Here is a 22,766-nt window from a genome sequence, read left to right on the forward strand (position 1 = left end):
TCATCAGTCAGGTGTGTCACAATGAAAAAAAGATTGAGAACCGCATGCGACTGACGTGCAGTATTTCTTCTCTGGAGGGATTTGTAGTAATATGGCTCGTTCTGTTTCCCCAGTAGGTGGTATATTAGTGTTCTAAGGCCTGGTGTAATATTTGCATTGCTGATGCAGCAGGATGGGAAGGAATACAGGTATCTGTCCAGCTCAAACTCACAGAGCTGTGCTGTGCCTGCAGAAGCACTGCTGAGAAACTGGAGGCTCGGGGCTCCAGGATTGGTTGGCTGACTGTGGGAGGTGGAGTTTGGAGATGCAAAGCTAAGGGGTAGGGGTAGGAGGCTTGAGGGTCTGAGATGGGGGCTAGCTTGCTTGGTGGGAGGAAGGTCTGACTGGCTTGCAGAGGGACATTGAGGGTGTCCGAGGCTGACTGGTGGGCAGGAACACCGAGGCTGACTGGCTGGGGGTGATTAGCCCCTCCAATAGAAAGGCATTCCGCTGCCCCTGTTGTAGTTCCACCTTTGTCTTAGGTCGATGCAGAAAGGTGTGTTCAGTCGAAAGTACCATCTTGCCTGCACTTGAGTGCAAAATTTACTCCAGATGCAGCAAGGAGTTCTGCATGCAGAAAATGCATATTCCTTAACAGGAGTATTGCTCAGTGCCCTCACATGGAAATCCTATGCGAATGGAATTAAGCTGTACTCCCTGTTGCAGAAAGTCTGCATCTAGCCAATGCACCTTCTTCAGTACTGGAAACTTAACTCCTGGGTTAGGGCTGAAGTTTCCAACACTATGGAAAAATAGTAAAAAAGTTAAATAAATATAACAAAATCTCCCTCTTCCTGAGGGGCTGATGCTATAAAAAACACGGAAAGCGGATGCTGAAAAGTCAGCGCCTGCTTTCTTAATGTGTGCATGGCGCCTGCAAGGGGGGCGCCATGTTATAAGCAAATTAGGAATCAGGAAGACGCCTTCACTCTGTGAGTACCTCTACGATTCAGTGCTCTAACTCCACCCACCAGCCGCGGTGTTACCCACACTGCAGGCTCCTGCCTATCGTGAACACGACCTCATGGTTATTGGTGGTCTGCCGGTTATGAACAACACCAATGCAGATAAACTTGATGCCGAGTTTATCAGCATCGGTTTTCATAACGCAGCCAGCCGGTTGAAAACCGACGCCGAGCATATTGGCGTTGTTGCGACCGCCGGTCGCAGATGGCTGTGACTGCTCTGCCTTACCTCTTTTTCTCCCTTCTCTCCCTTTGGGCAAGATGGCTGTCTCTGGTGCCGAGTGCCTTGGCATTTCCAGACCAGCATGGGGGCCCCCATCTGCCATGCTTACTCCTGTGGCCTCCTAGGGTGCGAGAGTGCACATCTCCGACGCTCAAATACACGTCAAGGCGGGAACTTCAGGGGCGGCCCCATCGCATGACGTCAGTTCCTCCGGGTATATCTAGCCTCCGCTTCTGCTACCAATTTGAGTTAGCAAAGACTTCGCTTCGCTACTCTGCCTGCTCTAAGCTGTACGCTTAGACGCCACTTTCACGCTAAGGGCCTCGCTCCAGCAGAAGCTCTAGACACCCGCTCTTCGGGGTCTCTTGCTTCCAACTTCCCTTCGGGGTCCTCACTAACCAAGGCAACCGCTCCTCGGGGGTCTTTTCTCTCTATTCATTTCCAAGATATTGGACCATTGGGTACTCGCTCCTCGAGGGCCTATCTACTTCATATCCTGCACCACGGACCTTCGGTCTCACCATTCTACCATCAGGAAGACGCCTTCACTCTGCGAGTACCTCTACGATTCGGTGCTCTAACTCCACCCACCAGCCGCGGCGTTACCCGCACTGCAGGCTCCTGCCTATCGTGAACATCTGGGTGAGACTATACTCTTGAGCCTGTTGAGCATATTGTCACCTTGTGGATCAGTGCCTTACCTTCCTGCTTTACCATCTATTTACAGCAGTACAATAAAGACTCTGTCCATTCTGTGTCTGCTATCTGTGTCAGCCTATCCCAGTGGTTCCCCACAGAGCTCCTCCCTGTGGGCGGAGTCATCTCCATTGCGACCAAGGGTGCACAATGCCTCAAACTCAACAGGCGTTGGTCTTCAATGTGGCCAGCTGAGGTTTTTTTTTAAACTTTTAAAGAAGTACAGAAAAGCAGAAATTAATGCCTGCTCCAGGCAGGCATTAATTTCTGAGCGAAAAATGTGCGTCTGAGTCGCACATTTATTTTTTTGCATTGGAGTAAATGAGTAATAGCCTCATTCACATGCATTTGCATGTGATCAGCGCTATTACATTCACTCCGCATCGCACGTGCGTTAAATAGGCGCTAATCCCCCTATTGCATTAGGGGGTGGATTAGTGTCTATTTAACCTGCGTCCGACTGCAGGTTATACACGGGCTGATACAGAAAAACCCTCAGGAGAGCCGGCGAGCGCCCGCTCTCCCGGCGCGTGCACAGGCTAATGTCTTGGATGCGCGATCCACTAAAGAAAAATATGCTAATTAGGGCCTGCGGTAAAAGGAGCGGCGGCTATCAGCGGGTTTGACAGCCGATGCTCAATTTTTTCGGTGTCGGTTCTCGAGCCCGCTGACAGCCAGGGATTCGGAAACCGGATGCCAGCAAAATTGAGCATCCGGTTTTCAACCCGCGAGCCGCGGGCTGATATTAAATTTTTTTATTTTTTATTATTTTTTACTTTTGGGACCTCCGACTTAATATCACCATGATATTAAGTCGGAGGGTGTACAAAAAAGTAGTTTTTACTGCTTTTCTGTACACTTTCCCGGTGCAGGCAGAAATTAACGCCTACCTTTGGGTGGGCGCTAATTTCTGAAAGTAAAATGTGCGGCTTGGCTGCACATTTTACTTACTGAATCGCGCAGGAATAACTAATAGGGCCATCAACATATTTGCATGTTGCGGGCGCTATTAGTTTCGGGGGGGGGGGGGGGGTTGGTCGCGCGTTTTTGACGCAGTATTACCCCTTACTGAATAAGGGATAAAGCTAGTGCATCGAAAATGCGCGTCCAAACGCGGGTTAACAGTTGTACTGTATCGGCCCGTGTATAAGGGGTAAAAATAGCGCGTTGAAAACCTGCGGCCAAACGGGGGCTAACAGTCACTCCGCCGGAGCGCACTGTTAACCCGCATTTGGACGCGCGTTTTCGACGCGTTAGCTTTACCCCTTATTCAGTAAGGGATAATAGCGAGCTGAAAACGCGCATCCAACCCCCCCCCCCCGAAACTAATAGCTCCCGCAACATGCAAATGCATGTTGATGGCCCTATTACTTATGCCCGTGCGATACAGAAAGTAAAATGTGCAGCCAAGCCGCACCTTTTACTTTCAGAAATTAGCACCTACCCAAAGATAGGCATTAATTTCTCTCGGCACCGGGAAAGCGCTCGATATTAAGTTGGAGGTCCCAAAAGTTACAAATAGTTAAAAATTAAAAAAAAAAAATTTAAAATGGGTCCGCGGGTTGAAAACTGGATGCTCAATTTTGCCGGCGTCCGGTTTCCAAACCCATGGCTGTCGGCGCGTTTGAGAACCGATGCCAGCAAAATTGAGCGTTGGCTGTCAAACCCGCTGACAGCTGCAGCTCCTGTCAAAAAGGGCCCTAATTTAAATAAATTAATTTACTGAATTGGATAAGTTCTTGGAGGAGAAGTCCATTACCTGATATTAATTAAATTGACTTAGAAAATAGCCACTGCCATTACTAGCAACGGTAACATGGAATAGACTTAGTTTTTGGGTACTTGCCAAGTTCTTATGGCCTGGATTGGCCACTGTTGGAAACAGGATACTGGGCTTGATGGACCCTTAGTCTGACCCAATATGGCATGTTCTTATGTTCTTATGAATCGCGCGCACCGATTTTTACTGTATCGGCCTGAGTGCGCTTAGCCTGAGCGCACTTTACTGCATCGCCCCGACAGTGCGCTCGGTTGAGGGCACTGTATTGCATCAGCCCCTGAATTAAAACGTGCATTCAGCCTGTGCCGAACGCACATTTCAAAGTTTTGGCGCATTTTTAAACTCCCGATGCATTACTATAGCATTAGTTTACTGCACCGAGAGTTAAAAAATAATAATCTGGGCTTTAAAAATGTGCGGTAAAAAGCAGCGCACATTTTATTAGCGCACAGATTATTGCCTTTCGTTTGGCCATGCCTTGACCAGCCTTTCCCAGCTCGAGATGGAAATACTCAGTATTCTTCCGAAGAATGCACACCGCCCAGAACCAATCAGAGAGCTTATTCAGTGGGCGGTGCGTTGTCGCGAAGACAGGAGAAGAGTCTTAAGAAGCAGTAAAGCCTCACCCTTTTCTTCTGGGTGTCGGTTGGCAGCGGCCACTTTTATGAAGTCCCTTTTAAGGGTTAAGTAATCGTTTGATGGACGGCTTTTCTGGCCAATGTGGTTGCCGAACGTGCCGCGCGAGGGCACATGCCGGCGGCCAGTGATAGCTGTGGGGGTGGGGATAAAGGTTTTTGCTTTGCGCTGATGATGTTGGCGGGGAGGCGGGGTTGTAAGCGACGTGGTTTTGGACGGCTCTACTGGAAGTAAGTGTCTGGGGACGCCACGCTTGAAACAGGTGAGCACAGTCAGCCCCTGCCCCCCAGGTGCGGACGGTGCTGAATTCCGCTGCGTTGCAAAGAAGCGGCTGTGATGATAGCAGACTTGGTTGTGGCGGCGTACACTTGCTTCGGTATCGTCTCTTTCACACGTGTTGGTTGTGTTGCGAGAGGGAGGGGTGGGTACTTCCTCAGTTTACCGTATTCCCTGAGCGGCGTGTACTGTTATGCTGGGAAAGCTAAGGTCGCGTAACTTGGAGATGAGTCATGGCATGGGTAAGGTCCTATAGGTTTATGCCATGATTTGTATCATGCAACAGGGCCGTGGTGTGACTTGAAGATGTCCATGGTTTGTGAGATGCAGAACGGTCATATAACAACTTGCAAGGCCACGTGTGCTTGTGTTGTGTAATGTGCGTTAGGGTCCTGCAATGATGTAACGTCATGCAGTGATTGTACAGGCTTGTCGTGCCATGGAATAGTGTGAAATGTAGAGTAGGTCATGTAATAACTTGCAAGGTGTAGGAGACTCATTATGGCTTGTAATATGCAAGGCAGTCAGGTAATGGTGCATTTTCTTATGTTCTTATGTATGAGGGCCATATGACTTGAAAGGTCCTGCAGAGGTGTGCATTGTGCAGGACGATCATGTAATGCAGGGCTTCCCAAACTTTTAGCACTTTAAAAATTCCCATGATTCCAGAAGAATGGCTACGGTCCTTCTTTCTAATAATCACTTCTTTCTCAACCTCCCCACATTCCAGCTGATCCTGTCCCTCAACCTTTACCGCTGATCTTATCAACCTCCTCCCCTCCAGCAGACCAGTGACAGATTTAGGGTTTGGGTGCCCCCAGGTACTGTAGATGCTGTAGCCTCCTTCCCCGAGGATGGACAACAGGGAGCAAAAGGTCTATGGCACAGTTCCCTAGTTTCCTATAGCAACTCAGTGGTAGATCATGTGATGGCAAACACTTAAAGATTCAAAAGCAGATTGGCATACATTTCTATCTTTTATATGGCATTATAAAAATTAAAGTAGATTTTACACAATTAGTATAATTTTATATTTTTATTGGGTAAAGAAAAGCAGCAATCAGTCCAGGGAGGAGATGGAGAGGGGAAGAGAAGGGGGATCAGGAATGGGATGAGGAGAAAAAAAAACAAACCAGCCTCTTTACTGTCCATGCGCCAGCGTATTGCTACTTACTAAGGACGCCCAAGACACTCACTCCTTTGAGTCTTGCTTCACTCCTGTTCACCATTCAGGGAACTGCTCTACAACTCTGACGCCTAGGGTACCCACCCCTCTGGGTCTGTTCTTGTGAACCTCTGCTTCTCAGATATTCCCTTCTACTGCAACTATCATCTCAGTGAGTACTAGGACAGCTCTCAATGACTTTATATTATAATCCCATAAACTGCCAACTTCCACTATTCCCCTTAGACAAGCTCAACTGTTTCAAGCTATTGATGCTCCCTTTTTATGAAGAACTCAGTTATCTCTGTCTACCTATTCAGTGTACCTATCCTGTGTACTCTATGTTCACGAGTACCTCTTCTTTTTGATGCCATTTCCCATAATTGTTAAATTTAAAGTTTAAAAAATCCTTCAATGTAACAAGTTGTTCTTTATGTAAACCGGAGTGAAGGCAACTATGCTATACCTCGGTATATAAAAAAAAATGCTAAATAAATTAAAAAAAAGGGAGGGGGGCATGTGAAAAGGAAAGAGGATTAGGAATATGTGATGGGTAAGAGGAGAGAGATGATCTTGTATTGAGGAAGTAGGAAGGGTTAGGGAGTGGGTTTCAGAATATGGAGAAAAGAGAGAGGAAGGGAGGTTTAGGATCTTGGGGATAGAATCTGAGATCAAGAGGGGAGGATTTGAATTGTAGTGGGTGGGGAGGAGAGGCAGGAGGTGTCCTTACCATGCTCCAGTCCTGTTCCTCCTTGCATCCTCCTCCCTAACATCACGCGCACACACCCTTCACCCTCCCACCACAGACCTATACCACTAGTCAATCCCCCCAGTTTCTATTCTCACTCTCCAATGATTTATATTCAGCCTCTTTAGTCTCCCCAAAATAATCCATCTTTGTTTTGTCTGCTGCAGGCTCTCCTGTTCCCTGTATGCTGCCTGGAGGGGAGGTGATGCATCAGGAAGGAGAAGGCTGTTCTCTGCTGAATGAGATTCAGCCCAACTGAAAAGCAGCAAATCTTCAGCTCGCTGCCACCCCCCCCCCCCCCCTCCGATTTCTGAGCCCTAGGCATAGGCCTAGTGTGCCTATTGACAAATCCAGGCATGCAGCAGACCCTACCCTGTCTCTCCACCTTTACTCCTCCAGCTGATTCCCTCTTACATTCCCTAGGCCTTCTCACCTCTCTAGTCCACCCCCCCTTCATCCCATTTTTGCATCTCCCCAATTGATCCTCTCTCACTCCCAAACCCTTGTTATAAACTCCCAACTTGATCCTTTTTCATTCTATCTCTCATCCCTATCACCTCCCAGCCTTTCTCTTTCATCTCTCTAGCTGATCCCCTCTTATCCCCAGTCATTTTATTTACCCTTCATATCTAATCCCTTTCCAGCTGATCCAACCTTCAAACTGGTTGCATCTGATTCCTCTCTTAAAACAGCCCCTTCTCTAAACATCCCCCTGAGCCAGGGCCAGCAGCAATATTTTCCTTTGAGCGCCTGTCCAAAGATGGAAAACAATTAGTGAGAAGAAAAGGCAGGACAACACTTTTTTTTTTCTTTTGGGTAGGTTTGATGGTGGGTGAGGGAGAGGAGCAGTGGAATGACTGGCTCATGCACATTCAGCCCATCCCTCATGCCTGGCCCCAAGTCGTCAAAGGGTTTCCCTCCTCCCTAACCCACCTGTCCATGGTGTGCTGCTTAGCAGAAGAGCTTCCTTGCTCCTGGAGACAAGGTGATGAAAGCTCCTGGAGACAAGGTGATGAAAGCTACTGTTTTATTGTCATTTTGTTATACTGTATCTCCCACCTGAGTTCATTGTAAACCGGCATGATGTGCTTCACGAATGTCGGTAGATAAAAGTTAATAAATAAATAAATAAATAAATAATTTAAAAAATACAGAGGAGAGGTTTTCTACTGAGAGAATGTGAGAGGGACTCTGGCAAGCCATACTCGGTTCAGCTACATAGTGCAGTGGTGAGACAACCAATGAGAACGTTTTTTGCCCTGGAAGTGATGAGTAGTCCTGAAGGGGAATCACATGTGATGCAGCAGACTACCACGCCATGTTGCGGGTTGGTGATAAGCCCACGTGACAGTGGTAGCACATTGGATTGTATTAAAAAAAAAAAAAAAAATTAAAAAAAAAAAAAAAAAAAAGGGGGCATTTGCAAGTGCTGGAGGAGCATGCTTGAGAGGCACAGTTTCATCCTATTACAGGTGTCTTTAGGGAAAAAAAAAGCCACACTAGCAGATTTGGAGCTGGGTCCTACGGGTATTCTCCACACAAGGTATATTGCCTATAAACACACACAGGCTGCAGATGTAGCTCCTGTGGTGCCTGGAAGGTGCCCATATATTTGTACTGGATATTGCTCCCCTTGACCTACGGGGAAAAGGAGAGCCTCACCCCAGGGCAATTAACCATGGTAGCCTCTTTTATAGAGGGAGACATGGAAGCAGCCCAAGGAAATAAGTTGTTAGGCCCAGAGCGGGAGCCTATGTTAGTCTCCTCAAGACCTGGCAGGGGCTCACCCCCTTTTTGCACGATGCAGAAATCGGGATTCTCGGTAGGAGCAAAATCCCTAGACCAGATGTCTCTGGGTGATAGAACAGGAGCCATTAAATGCCCATGGAATATGCAAAGGGGTTCTCCCAGGATCACCATTGCCCCAGTCACTGGGAAGGAAGGGTGGGCGGAGGATTAATCAGCCCCTCTGAGTTCCCAGGAAGAAGAGCAATGCTCTTCGGGGAAGGAAGACTCCTCAGTGGTTAGAGTGTTTCAAAGGAGAGAACTCACAGCACTTATTTATTTTATTTATTTAGTACTTTTTTATACCGACATTCATGATACAGATCATATCTGTTTACAGGGAACAGGGGGATTTAACATTAACCATAACATTGACATTAACCACAACGAAGAGGTAAAAAGTTACAATAAAACAAGGGTGATGGAACTCGGAAGAAGAGGAAGCTGTAGTAGATAGGAAACTTGGTAGTTAAAGCAATTATTTACAGAGTTTGACGTGGCGTGCCATGATCAGTTACAATGTCCGAGATGGCTTGCATTGAATAGAGGCTTTGGTACATGATCTGAGGCAAGGCTGACATGGCTTAGCTGGTGTAAGTCTGGGTTAGGGGAAGGCTTGTTGAAAGAGCCAGGTCTTGAGTTTTTTTTTTTTTTTCTGAAAGACAACAAACAGGGTTCCTGTCTGAGATCAGGGGGGATTCAGTGTTCAGACAACCTTGACGACAGCAAGTACAAAGGCAGGGGACCTAACAAAAGATTATGCCATCTTACAGGGGTTAGGAAGCTCTCAAGGACTCTTTGTTTATATGACGACGACCTGAGGCAGATGGTGTGGACAGGATGAAATGAATAAGTGGACACAAGTCCTAAGGCCATGTCTACCGTAGCCCATAAAAACATTCTGGTAGAGAGAGGTTGGCTCTGAAGAACCCCCTGGATAAGAAGATAGAGGTGGCCTTAAAATAGGCAATCCAAGCTTCAATCTGTGGGGGCCACGTAGCAGTACTGGCTGCCCTGTGCTGGGTATAGCGATTGCCAGAGAGCTAGGAAACAGCCCGCTTTGCGTCAGCAGTAGCCTTCTTGGCAGATATATTGTATTTCGTGGTCAGGCTATCATCAAGGTTGGTCTCCTTTGGGATGGCAACCAGAAAGCTGCTGTGGTTTCGCAATTGGGCAGTTGAATCTATCTAAGGCACACGTGTGTAAATTTCTCTTCAAGTGGGGACTCCTTTTTGGAGAGGTGTTGGAGAGGCTGATAAAAGACCTGGGGGAAACCAAGCCACAAAGGCTACCAGAGGATAGAGTGCAGTGGAACATGCAGGGACTCAGAAGGCAGCAGTTCATTTAAGCATAAGAGCAAGGAGCCAGGGATAGCTGCCTCACAAGCATCTAAGGGAAGGTTTGTCATTCTGCAGGGCCAAGAAGCTGAGGACTGATTCATCTGTAGTTGGTAGCTGCTCTGCTCAGTCATATACCATAGGCCCATCTGCAGTAAGCCCAGACTTTGGTATTTCACGGAGGGGGCACATGTTCCAGCAGACTAAAGTGTCCTGAATATAAATTCAAAAGGGTATGTGCTCAAGGGCTCTGCCTTAACATTAAGAATGTTTGGTTTTCCCTCACGTCTACAGTGCAAAAAAATGTTCCTACACAGGTTACAGGGGTGGACATGGTAGTTTGAATCCTGCCCCTGGGGAAGAGGGTATAATGTGCATTTACTTTAAGGGACCAAGAAAGGGCAAGGAAGGGGCCAAGGAAGGGCAGGGTTAGTTGGCCTGTTCTAGACTCCCGAAGAAGGAGCAGCAATAAAAAAAAAAAAAAAAAAAAAAAAAGGATTGCCTGGCATCGGTGTTGGGGAATTAAACCAATAATTGCCCCAAGGACTCACTGGGCTCCAGTCATACAAACCCATCTAGTAAAATCGGTTGACAAGGAAGCAGGAAGGGCCCACCTGGTTGGGTGGGGGACCATATTAGTGGGATCATTAGACCCCTGAAGAAGGAGTAAAAGAAGTAATGCAATATCCATATAGTGCGAAACACAATCAAGAACCAACACACATTGCCTCAGAGGGCTTTCTGGCTAAAGATAACGGGGGGAATTCAAGGGGACAGTGACCTGATTCCACCTGTCACACAGAATCAAGCCCTGGGTGAGGTACATGGAAATACAAGGTGAGAAACAGAAGAGGAGCTGCCTAGCAGAAATACTTACTTACCTGGCACAATCGAAAGAACAGATAGGTCAAGGCCCAATACTGACAGGAATTTGCGCTCTATATTGGCATACAGCCTGGCCCATGAAAGGGCATGTCTGCGAAGCAGCAGATACTTGCAAGCAGTAGTGGCCACAATAATTCTTAAGGTATGTAAGACCTCAACCTCTATAGTCTGTCAGAGCCTGGAGGTTGTTTGAGGCAAACTGCCAAGAGAATGAAGTTTCTCCATGGATTGCAGATGAGTCATGAATCCTGGACTTCCTATAGAAGGCCTTGGACAAGAGCCTAGCCCTCATTTCGCAAAGATTCCAGGTGGCAACCATATCCTGTTTCAGGGCTGCATTATAGGTACTCAGGTTGCCATGCACCTTGATGCAGTGTGCTTTATGAGAGGGGTGAAGCAGGTTAGACATGATTAGATTAGACCAATATTTCCCCAATAGAACCTTAACCTGGTCTGTATGGCCTTGGTGGGAGCACCTATCGAACCCTTGAGGAGAGCCTCCATCAAAAACCTCTCATTAAAGACAGCATTCTTGTTAATGTTTGATTAGATGCATTTTGGAATTACAAGTATCTCTCTCTTGTAGAATGCCCTATTTGGTATTATCTCAACATGCAGTCACTTTTAAACCAGTCCACTCCTTTCGTCCGAAGGTGGTATCTCCTTTTTTCAGTTGATAATCAGGCTGAATTAGCCGTTACATGTAGGTGATGTCATCTGGCGGAAGTGAAAGGACTTGTCTCTCCAAGCTAGTAGAGCTTTGAGCTCTACTGAGCATGTACAGATGTTCCTGTGTGGTGTTGCCATTTGAGCGTCCTTGGTTATTTGTTTTGTGTGAGCACAAGCATGGACGTGTATTTGGTCTCTCCTTTCAAAATTTTCTTCAGCTTCTTAAAACTTTCTAAATTCAATTTTTTTTCATTAATAGTTGCCTTGCTGCCTCTGCAGCACCCACAACGGTACTTTTCAGTGCTACACAAAATAAAAAGAAACGTTTTTTTCTCAAGGCCCTGCCTCTTCAACATGTCAGGCCAGAAGACGTCTCTGGCTGAAACATGACCAGAAAAATTGTTATGCCTGGACAAATGTCCTCGCATTCCTAATGTTTCAGGGCGATTAGGACTGAGGAGCTGTGTAAATTTCTCTGGAGTCCCAGTAGGTCCACTTCCTGCAGAGCAGTGTCATCTGCTTTGCCGGGTAAAGAGTAGAGCAAGAGGAGCTGCTCAGGCGAAAGCCATGGGGTCAAATATTGTAAGCCACCGTGCATCGAAGAAGCAGCAGCATCAGTTGGAGCCTGCATTGAAGAAGCAGAAGCACTCTAAAGTGCAGTGCGTTATTGTGATTAATGCGACACCTGAGGTGTATGTGTCTCTACTGGGTGTGGTGTTTTCACCAGTTTGCAATGTAACAGTACCTGTAGGAGTATATCAAGAATCAAGCCTGTCTTGGCTCACCGGTGCCCTGTTGACATGCAGAAACTCTTAGTAGACCGGCTGCAGGATCACCCCTGTACAGGGCTAAGGCAGCACCCTGGGCAGCTTATCACACCGGCCCCTGGATCCCACTGCCACCGGTATGGGTAGGCAAGGCTGCAGTAGTCTTAATTCCGAGATGTGCCTCAGGACCTATGGAAGAGCCTTAAGGCTATGGGAACTTTTTCCTTTATATCAATGTAATCAATGAAGCTTCAGTATTCCTATGGCTGGGCTTAGAACCCCTGTCTGGTCTTAATATACAGCTGTGCTCATAAGTTCACATACCCCAGGCAGAATTTTTGTAATATGTATAGCATTTTAAGTAAATGAGTGATCAGACAAAACACGTCTGTTATTTTTTAATGTGTTTCAAATTAAGCTATTCTGCATTGCAGAATAGCACAATCGTTAAACCATAGCAATAAAGGAAAAAATAAAATGATCCTGTTCAAAAGTTTGCATACCCTTATTTCTTAATATTGGGTATTGCCCCCTTTTTGTACCAATGACAGCTTGCAGTTTTTTGGTGATAGTTGTGAATGAGGCCCTTTATATTCTCATGTGATAAAGCTGCCCATTCCTCTTGGCATAAAGCCTCCTTTATTAAATGTGTCTGAGATCTGAGAGATCTCATTAGAGAGAAGCAAGTTACTCCAGCAACTCTGGTGGTATCTTTTCTTTTAGAGGAAGACAAACAGTGGATACTCAAAATGTATTTCAGAAATTCTTCTGCTAAATTTCTAAATCTAAAGGTCAGTGTTTTCCCTGACTTATCTAGGGTAACAAAAAAAGAAGACATTTTCTTTTTTTTTGAAATGTAAAACTTTATTAAGTGTCATAAAAAATGTACAATAGTACGTCAACAAAACTGGTACTACAAATAATATAGTGAACATGAGGTAACATTGGGAGTACTGTTAAAATATACGAGTATGAAAACATATAGTAAAACTAAACCATCATGTGTGAGAAACCAGTACGTCTGATCTTGCAGCCTTAGTGACACTCACATTAGACTCGGTGTCCCCTCCTCAATTCCCTTCCCTGCTGGTGTACTCGTGCAGGAAGTATAAAAGTATCAGTAAAATCTCAGATTAGTGGTCAGTGAGTGGAATCCTAGTAGACATAGTGTGAAATAGTTTGCTAAAATAAATGGCCCATGCATTATCGCCCCCTTGACAGTCAGCCGAGTTCATATCATGATTCTTCCACGTCTCATACGCCTGCCAAGTTGACTGAAATTTAGACAGCGTGTCATGTTTATGTGCTGAAATCTTTGTTGTTAAATTGACTCCACCCTGTGTTGTATTTCTGTAAGACTCGGAATAATCTGTGTGGCTCATTTTTTTGCAATTTCGCAGCGTGTGGCAGTGCATACATATTTAACCAAGGTGTTGGCGCTGTTAGATAGATTTGAAATCAAGGCTCCCAGTAAAGCTTGTTTAATGGACAATGGATCCCGTGTTATCCCCATCACTAGGAGCTAGTCATTAATCTCACTCCATAGTGTGCGTACTGCAGGGCACTCCCACCACATGTGGAGAAAGGATCCTGCGGCCTTGTACTTCCTCCAACATAAGGGGCTTATAGTCCTATTCATAACATTCAGCTTTTGTGGATATAAGTATCAGCGATACAGAAGTTTAAAGGCATTTTCCACTAAGTTTGCAGCTATAAAACCCCTGCCCATGGAGCCATATATCACCTTCCATTTTCTGGGGGATATCTCTAGTCCTAAATCTGACTCCCATGCCTTAATGTGGGAAGCCTTGGTCTGTGCCTTTTGACAGAGCTTGGTATATATCAAGGATACTACCTTTCTGACTCTGTCCGCCCTAGAGCATAGTTTTTCAAAGTCTGATTCCTCCCGTTGGAGAGGATCCCTGAGTGACTCTTTAGCATAGAAATGAGCTAATTGGGTATAGGGGAAAATCGCTGAATCAGATAGAACAAACTCTAATTGCAAACTCTGAAAGATGACAATTTCTAATATTAAAACCTAGAGTGATTGATGTGGGAGCCTCATATTTGCTCAAATTTCCTTGTAAGTGTATGGTAAGACATCAAGGTCTTACACATATTTTCTTTATGCCCAACCAGCTCTCTATGTTTCTGTCAAATAAGATTATTCCTGTAAAATGTTCCTCACCGATTATGACAGAATAGACTCAATACTGGTACTAGTCCTGAATGAATATTAATGAGCTCTTCCATTTATTTATGCTGTAAAGTTTTTCCTGCAATTGGGTAGTGGTCCCAATTTTGAGGACTAATAACAGAAAGAAGTTAATTTAATTATTTCTTCTGTATATTAATAATTTTGATCATTCTGACTAGAATAGTTGAAGTGTACTAACTTTCTCTGTATTTCAAATCAAGATATTCTAATGCTTGTAATGATTTATGTGGAAATTAATAAAATATATATTTTAAAAAAGTGAACAGAGAAAACAAGTCTGTTTTCTTAAAATGCTACACATCTTACAAATTCATCCAGGTGTATGCAAACTTATGAGCACAACTGTACGCATTTAGTGCAGAGTCTTATTATCCTTTAACAAAAAAAATTCTTTTTAAGTCAGAGTTCACAGTTAGTTCCATCCTGGTCAGGTTACACATTCAAACACCATCTCCATTTCAGATCCCTCTTTTGAGGTAAAACATACTTGTTCTTTCTATTAGAATAATTTACAGAAAAATAAACAAGAAAACCAGTCTCTTATGGGAAGGATCTCAGTCCAAAATCAAGAGCTTAGCTCAAATTTAATTCTTGGCAGCATACAGTCAGTTGTTTTTTTTTTTTTTCCCCTGATCTGGTTTCACCATAAATCTGTACAGATCAGATCTTTGTTTAAGAAAAAAAAAGTGACACAGCCTGTAATCCTTCAGTTCCGGAAAGGCAAGGAGCAGTGCTGGAACCTAAGCTCTTCCAGCTTCCTCTCCTTATTATAATTGGTCACACATCTCAACAAGGTAAGAACTTCCTTTCTCTCTTTAAAGAGAGAGTTTTTTTTCTTTTCTCTCTAAAGCTCATAGCTTTAACTGCCTTGAAACCACTTTAAGTGGTTAAAGCAGGAGATTGGTAGTTCGGCAGTCATCTGGAACTCAGCAGGCACATTTCTAATGGATTCATAACAAGCCTGAGCTCGCTCGCTCTCTCAAAAAGCAGTTTTTAAATCAGTAGTCACTGCAGTTCATAGGGGAAAATAATGGAAGGCTGGCACAATCATTCACTGTTCCAATATCCACATTACAAAGAAGCCAGTTTAGAGACACGTCGTTAGTTGCCTCGCTTGTAAAACTTTCACACTTTCACTATCCACTTTAACTTCTTAAGGATGCAAACAGTTTTCAAAAATTCCATTTCTTAAATCCAGCAGCATTTCACCCTGGGTTGCGTTGTTTTCCCAATCCTGTTTCGTATAGCACTTTATTCCCTTTCCAGGGTGTAATTGAGTAGAAGAAAACATCTCATTTTTACTTAATGAAATAAGCAACTTATCTTAAAGCATGGTGTGTCTGTAGGTAATGACTCTGAATCATCCTCTGAGGTTTCCTCAATGGTGCTGCCTGCTAAAGCTTCCTCATTTATTTCACTTGGTAACACGCTACTCTGAGGGGCTGAGCTTGAACTAGTTCCTCCCAGAAATTGCTTTAGAATGGCACTTGGGAAATAGAGTCCCAGGAGGAGCCATCTTGGCTTAATCTCACTCTCTCCCAAATTAAACTACCCCTAACCAGGAAATCTGTATCCTTTACCTTTCTTTCTGCGCAGGAACTAAGCAAACACCTAATATTCATCAGTCAGTATCGGCACTAGTGACGCAACCATCATCTGCACAAGGTGCATCAACCTGCTTGATGCATAATGAATGGGAGCACTCCAGCTATGCTGTTTCAGGTCATCTGACGCACATCTTGCTGGTCCACTCGACATTCTGGGGCACTGAAGCCTGCGAAGCATGTGGCCCACATTTTCCTCTGTGTTCCTCAAAGCTTCCATGTACTGTCATTTGATGCAGCTGTTCCTTTGCATGACCCCATGATGCACAGCGCATGAACACATGGTGCAATACTGATGCAGTGAATGGTGGATGTTATAATTCCTCTGTATTGCTCCATAGTGAGAATACACCTTGAATACTGAATGCCACTCTGGTCGCCACATCTCAAAAAAAGAAATAGTGCAGAGAAGGGTGACCAAAATAAGGGGCATGGAACAGCTCCCCTATGAGGAAAGGCTAAAGAGGTTAGAGCTTTTCAGTTTGGAGACGAGATGACTGAGGGGGGATATGATAGAGGCCTACAAAATCATGAAAGGACTTAACCGGTTAATGTAAATCGGTTATTTACTCTCTCAGATAATAGAAGGATTAGGGGGCACTCCATGAAGTTAGCAAGTAGCTTATTTAAAACAAATTGAAGTAAATTCTTTTTCACTCAAGCTAGAATTTTAAAACCTCTGCATGTGGAAAATTCGGGGGTTATGCACATAGCGGTGCCCTGTGCACGCCGCGTGCATTTTCGAAAGGGCCTGGCCACATGCGTAACCCCTGATACGCGCAGAAGTGCTGGGCCAAAGAAAAAGGGAGGGCTGCGACAGCACCATTAGACATCCCGGGGAAGAGCGGGTCGGCAGCTGGCTGGCACATGGAGTTTACTTCTGCTCCGAAGTGCGTTCCATAATGCAGATATAACTTTGTCCGAACTAGTTTGTATGCATTATTTCAGATCTTGGGAGTATGTTAGGTGCTATATTTGTTTCCATTTTTCCAGTTTTGCACTGCATGCAGAGTGACTGTTTTGGGTTTCCATTCTAGTTTGTCTCCATATGGTTTCTCTGTATTTGGTGAAGGTCGGTTCTGTGTGTGTGTGACTTGTATTTTCTGAACAGGACTCCAGAACCAGAATATCTTTTTTATTGTGAGTTGTATTGGGAATATCAGTTTGCCATCCATTGTTGGGAGTCATATGGGTCCTGTAGATGCACAGTATATGTTTACCTTTAGCCCTGTGATGATCATGTGTTCACTGTGTCATACATGTGAGAACCATCTGTCAGCTGTGTCCTGGCAGAAAAAAAAAAGGTTGAGAAGGGCTATAGACTCCACTGAAGGGTATAAAAACAAGCAGGAGCATCCTAGCTCAAGGTCTGGTAAATTAAGCTATGGAACTTGTTGCCAGAAAATGTGGTTAAGGCTAGTAGTATGTATATCTTGAGTTTTAAAAAAAGATCCAATTAGTGAAAATGATTATCTAGCTAGCCCAAATGGCTCTACATATTACAAACGCTAACTTTTGTGGGTTTTGCAGCGTAAGATAACTGCTTGGAATAAAATGATCTCAGATTTTATATGGACCTGGAGAAAACATTGTATGAGGACATCTCAGCTCCAGTTGAATCTTTGGGATGGTGTGTTAAAACTCCCCAATTTACGAATGTACAATGCCTCATGTTTGTAGAAGATTGTTGAAATGGGGAAGTACCTGGAGGAAGAACTAGACGGCTGGGAGAACGAGAGATGTGGAACAGTGGGCCAAACTAAAAGGAGCAATTACCGAGGCAACTAATCTATGTTAGGTTTTATTTTTCTCTTGCTTTTCTTTACTTTTCTATCTGGTTCTCAAAGAAGGTGGCTGACAAAATAAAAGCTAAAAGAACAGCGTTTAAGAAATATAAAGGATCCCAAAGGGAGGAGCACAAGGAAGAATATCTGATGGAACTGAGAGAGACGAAGAAAGTAATCAAGACAGCAAAAAGTCAAGCAGAAGATAGGATCGCCAAAGAAGTAAAGCGAGGTGACAAAACATTTTTCAGATATATCAGATAAAGGAGAAAAGTCCAAAGTGGTATAGTGAAATTGAAAGGTGAAAAGGATCAGTGTGTGGAGAGAGACAAAGAAATGGCAGAAATATTAAATGAATACTTCAGTTCGGTGTTCACTAAAGAGGACCCTGGAGAAGGACCGTCGCTAGTTAACAAGAAACTGGAGGGGAGTGGAGTAGATGTAACTCCATTTACAGTAGAGAATGTATGGGAAGAGCTGGGAAAACTGAAAGTGGACAAAGCCATGGGGCCTGATGAGGTTCATCCCAGGATACTGAGGGAGCTCAGATGTGCTGGCGGGTCCGCTGCATGACCTGTTCAATAGATCCCTAGAAACGGGAGTGGTGCCGAGTAATTGGAGAAGAGCGGTGATGGTCCCGCTTCACAAGAGTGGGAGCAGAGAGGAGGCTGGAAACTACAGGCCGGTTAGCCTCACCTCTATGGTGGAAAAAGTAATGGAGTCGCTGCTGAAAGAAAGAATAGTGAACTATCTACAGTCAGAGGAATTGCTGGACCAGAGGCAGCATGGATTCACCAGGGGAAGGTCCTGTCAGACAAATCTGATTGACTTTTTTGATTGAGTGACTAGGGAACTGGATCGAGGAAGAGCGCTCAATGTCATCTACTTAGATTTCAGCAAAGCTTTTGATACGGTCCCGCACAGGAGGCTTGTGAATAAAATGAGAAGCTTAGGAGAGTGCCGAGGTGGTGGCCTGGATTGTAAACTGGTTGACTGACAGAAGACAATGTGTGATGGTAAATGGAACTTACTCTGAAGAGAGCGGTGTTAAGCGGAGTGCCGCAAGGATCAATGTTAGGACCAGTCCTGTTCAATATTTTTGTGAGCGACATTGCGGATGGGATAGAAGGGTAAGGTTTGTCTTTTTGCAGATGATACTAAGATCTGAAACAGAGTGGACACACCGGAAGGAGTGGAGAGAATGAGACTGGATTTAAGGAAGCTGGAAGAGTAGTCGAAGATATGGCAGCTGAGTTGTACATATATTTATTTTAAAGTTCTCTGGTGTTGATTTATAGTTTTTTGCTTAATCGTCTCTTTGTTCGCTAAGTGTCTCTCTTGTTAACAGCTGCTAACACTACCCCCAGTATTATCCACTGTTTTCCCAGTTCCATGTAACCCTGGTTCTATGTAATGCTTGTTGCAATATTGTGTTCCACTGTAAACAGATATGATATGTATTTTGCCACATGAATGTCTGATTAGAAAAGTTCAAAATAAATAAATAAAATTCAATGCCAAAAAGTGCAGAGTCATGCATATGGGGTGTGGAAATCCGAAAGAACTGTATCTGATGGGGGTGAAGGGCTGATGTCCACGGAGCAGGATAGAGACCTTGGGGTGATAGTGTCTAACAATCTGAAGTCGGCGAAACAATATGACAAGGCGATAGCTAAAGCCAGAAGAATGCTAGGCTGCATAGAGAGAGGAATATCTAGTAAGAGGAAGGAAGTGATGATCCCCCTTGTACAAGGTCTTGGTGAGGCCTCACCTGGAGTACTGTGTTTAGTTCTGGAAACCGTATCTCCAAAGGGACAGAGACAGGATGGAGGCGGTCCAGAGAAGGCTGACCAAAAAGGTGGAGGGTCTACATAAAATGACTTATGAGGAGAGATTGAAGAACCTAAATATGTATACCCTAGAGGAGAGGAGGAGCAGGGGTGATATGATACAGACTTTCAGATACTTGAAAAGTTTTAATGATCCATGGTCAACAACAAACCTTTTCCATTGGGGGAAAAATATCAGTAGAACCAGGGGTCACGATTTGAAACTCCAGTTGGCTGCTGAGAATGCCTCTGTATAAATGCAAGTTTGTACAGGAAAGAAGATGGCTGTCAGAGGGAAGTGAGGAGCACCAAGCTGGGAGGATGAAACAGGTAGTCTAAGCAGCCTATAGCACCACTTATAGGCTGGAGGAGAACATGGCAATGGATTCATAGGTTGCAGTTTTCTTTCAGCCAGCAAGAAGGGTGAAATTTTTACTAGGTGTTACAGGTAGTCATCCTTATGCAGTTTGTTTCCAATATAATCTAGATGAAAACATTTCAGCTGAGAAGGATGTAAGACAACTCAGTAGTTGGTTATAGTCCATTTCAGAGAAGATTGGCTGTAAGAGATGAAGTTATTTAGCAGCTGGTGAGCACTGAGATGGAGTGAATCGGAATGAAGAAGGGTGGTGCTTAGCCGTGCTTTGCGCAGGACAAGTAGTCTTTCTCGGGGTGCAAGCACTTGTTTATTGCAGGGCCCCAATGGACCTCTTCCAGTAGAATTGGAGAGTTTAGCAGATGAGGGATTTCAAGGCCTATCCACCGCTGGACCTTGAGGACCCAAGTGGGATTCAGATATGCCTCATCTGTGTTCAGTGTTTGCTGCAGGTTGAAAAGAAGATTGCAAGTTTGATTTCTCTGAAGTTGCGAACAAGAAGAAGCAAAGGCTCATTCATGGGCCTTGTCTGTAACTGCAGTAATTGGAGCAAATTTCTTTGGCGTGGACCCACTGGTCAAATCTTTATAATTGTAAAATTGAATGGAAGGATTTGTTTTTGTCATGTTTGTATACAGTCATTCGGTTTCGCCATCAGAACGGCGTTTGGTTAGTGTTTTAGTTACATAATATTAAAGCATATTTTTATTACATCGCTTTGCAACTTCGTGATAAGTAGTGGGTTAGTTGCTATAACATGTGCTGATGCATGTAGGGTGGGTGGGGTTACAGGGTGAGGCAATTGGGTAGGAAAGTAACTGGGATAAGTCAAACAAGTAGGATGTTGGTTGTAATAGGTTTGTGGCTACAGTTTGACCAGTTCCGTATTCTGGGCATCTGGCATCAATGCAGTCATTTGCTTTTCGGCATAGCAATGAGGTGCAAGCTTTAGCTGCTGATGTGTGGATTCAGGCTTTTTCGTTTGTGGCTGTAGGAGTGGGGAGCATTACTTTGTCAGCTTGTGCTCTTGGGAATACAACACAGATCTGTTGAAAATTATTTTTGTACTATTAAATCATTAAGTATGTTTAAAACCACATTTATGTTTAGAGCTGGGGTCATCAGGTGTTGGCATGAGTGTCTAGTAATCACTTCAAATGGGTTCAGATTGTTTCTGGCTGCTGTATCTTGTATTTTTAATACATAGCAAGGCTATAGTATGTTTGGGCAGGGCAACCCAGTTGTTTATGGCTTTTATTCAAATTCAGTTTTAATGTTTTTAGTTCATTCAATTTGGCTAATAAAGTTTATATCATATTGCAGTGGTTACTTTGTATAGACTTCTGTTCATTGTCATCAAACAATATTGGCAGTCCTGAATTTTTAGTATATGCATAGAGTAGACAGGAAGTCTTTGGGGTGATCATACATTATGAGAAACAGTTCAAAATTATAGGTAAAAGGATGATCAAGGTATGTAAAATCCAGTGTGTCAGACAGTAAATGATAAATATGGGATACCAACATCCTAATTTAATAACATTCAATCTTTGATCACTTCCCAAGATTTCAAAAGAGAAGTGAGTATTAGTACAACTAAATTGGTAATTTAAGTTTTATATCCGATCTTGGAAAGATCCAGCATCTTCCTGTGATTCTAATTTAATGCCAAAAGAGAGAATCTTTGAAATTAGGCCTAGCCTATAAGTTCCAAGTTATTTGTTAACCGATACGATGTGCAAGCGGTTGTCGGTATATAAAAAATGCAAAATAAATAAATACATATATCTATTTGGATAAACAAATATGTATGTATGGTATACATTTGCATATTTATATTGGTATAATTTTTCTAAATTTTTTTTGCTGAAATAATAGTATGTAAAATATAATTTGAACCCTGTTTCCCAATTATACATTTTATATATTATTGCAGTAATGTGAGCAAAGCAACATCAAATTAACAAAAATCATCTGTATTGGATTGTGTATGGAAAATGAATTATTTTTATTCTGGCTTGGTTGCCCAGAAAATGCTTTAAGCCCATATTCACAGCTTCTTTTTGCTTATCTTCAGCCATGACATCTAAGGAAGACAGTTTGAGGGTAAAAGAGAGCTAGACATAATATAAGTTAAAAGTAAAGTGGGTTGTGTGTTGTTTTTTGTAAAAAAAAAAAAAAATATTCCTGGGGTGGGGGCCATTTTTGTTCTGGTGCCATCTTACCTAATTATATCTGGCCTGATATTCAAGTGGCAGCCAGATAAAGTGGCTATTCAGCCGGATAAGTCCTAAGTTCAGCAGCCACAAGATAGCCAAATAAGTGATTTATCCAGCTGTCTAGCTGGATAAAAGTTGGGCAGACAATGGACGTATTGGGGAAGTGCTACTTAGCAACACACTACATCACTCACATCTCCACACATCTGTAACACACAGACCCTACATAAACCATACTCTTCCTTTTGGACTTCTAGAGATGCAGGCAGGCAAGTTGAGAGGTCACATTTTGGGAGAGCTCCGCAGATATTGATTTTTATCAGGTACAGCATTGAAGTAACACATAACAGTGTGATAAGCATTAACTATTATCATTAGTTTTCCCCCCACTTCCCACTGATGGATCAAGAAAACATTTCGCAATGGGATTCAAATTAAGCCATAAATACATAATAGAGAAAAGAAAAAAAAAAGTAGAACAAACAGCATAATGACATGAGCACATCTATTCATCTATATTATTCTCACTCCGCTCACCCTGTTTCTGGGAGTGCCATGCCCTCTAAAGGTTGCCATAGCTGCAGGAATCGTAGACTGGATCTGGTGGCACGGGCAATCACCTTCTGATACAACCAAATCTTGAATAACCTCGTCCGAAGACTAACCTCTGAAGGCATGCTGTTGGACCTCCAGAGAAAGCAAGCTCGCAGCGTGCTGCCATAATAATCAGATGTGCCATCAAAAGGTAGGTTTAAGAGAACATTC

General features: G+C 43.8%; 1 protein-coding gene across 4 annotated transcripts in view; it reads left to right on the forward strand.

Moving 5' to 3' along the window:
- Positions 1–4,482: 4,482 nt before the first annotated feature.
- Positions 4,483–22,766, forward strand: part of PC (pyruvate carboxylase) — a 582,027-nt gene continuing 563,743 nt past the window's right edge. For 2 of the 4 annotated variants that reach the window (XM_029611112.1, XM_029611108.1), the window contains exon 1: positions 4,483–4,601. The gene's annotated coding sequence lies outside the window, so the exon portion shown is untranslated. Of the gene's footprint in view, positions 4,602–14,964; positions 14,984–22,766 lie in introns of those variants that run through there. The other 2 variants (XM_029611109.1, XM_029611111.1) reach the window with 2 other exon arrangements.

Source organism: Rhinatrema bivittatum, chromosome 8 (genome assembly GCF_901001135.1).
Source record: "Rhinatrema bivittatum chromosome 8, aRhiBiv1.1, whole genome shotgun sequence".
NCBI classification, from domain to species: domain Eukaryota; kingdom Metazoa; phylum Chordata; class Amphibia; order Gymnophiona; family Rhinatrematidae; genus Rhinatrema; species Rhinatrema bivittatum.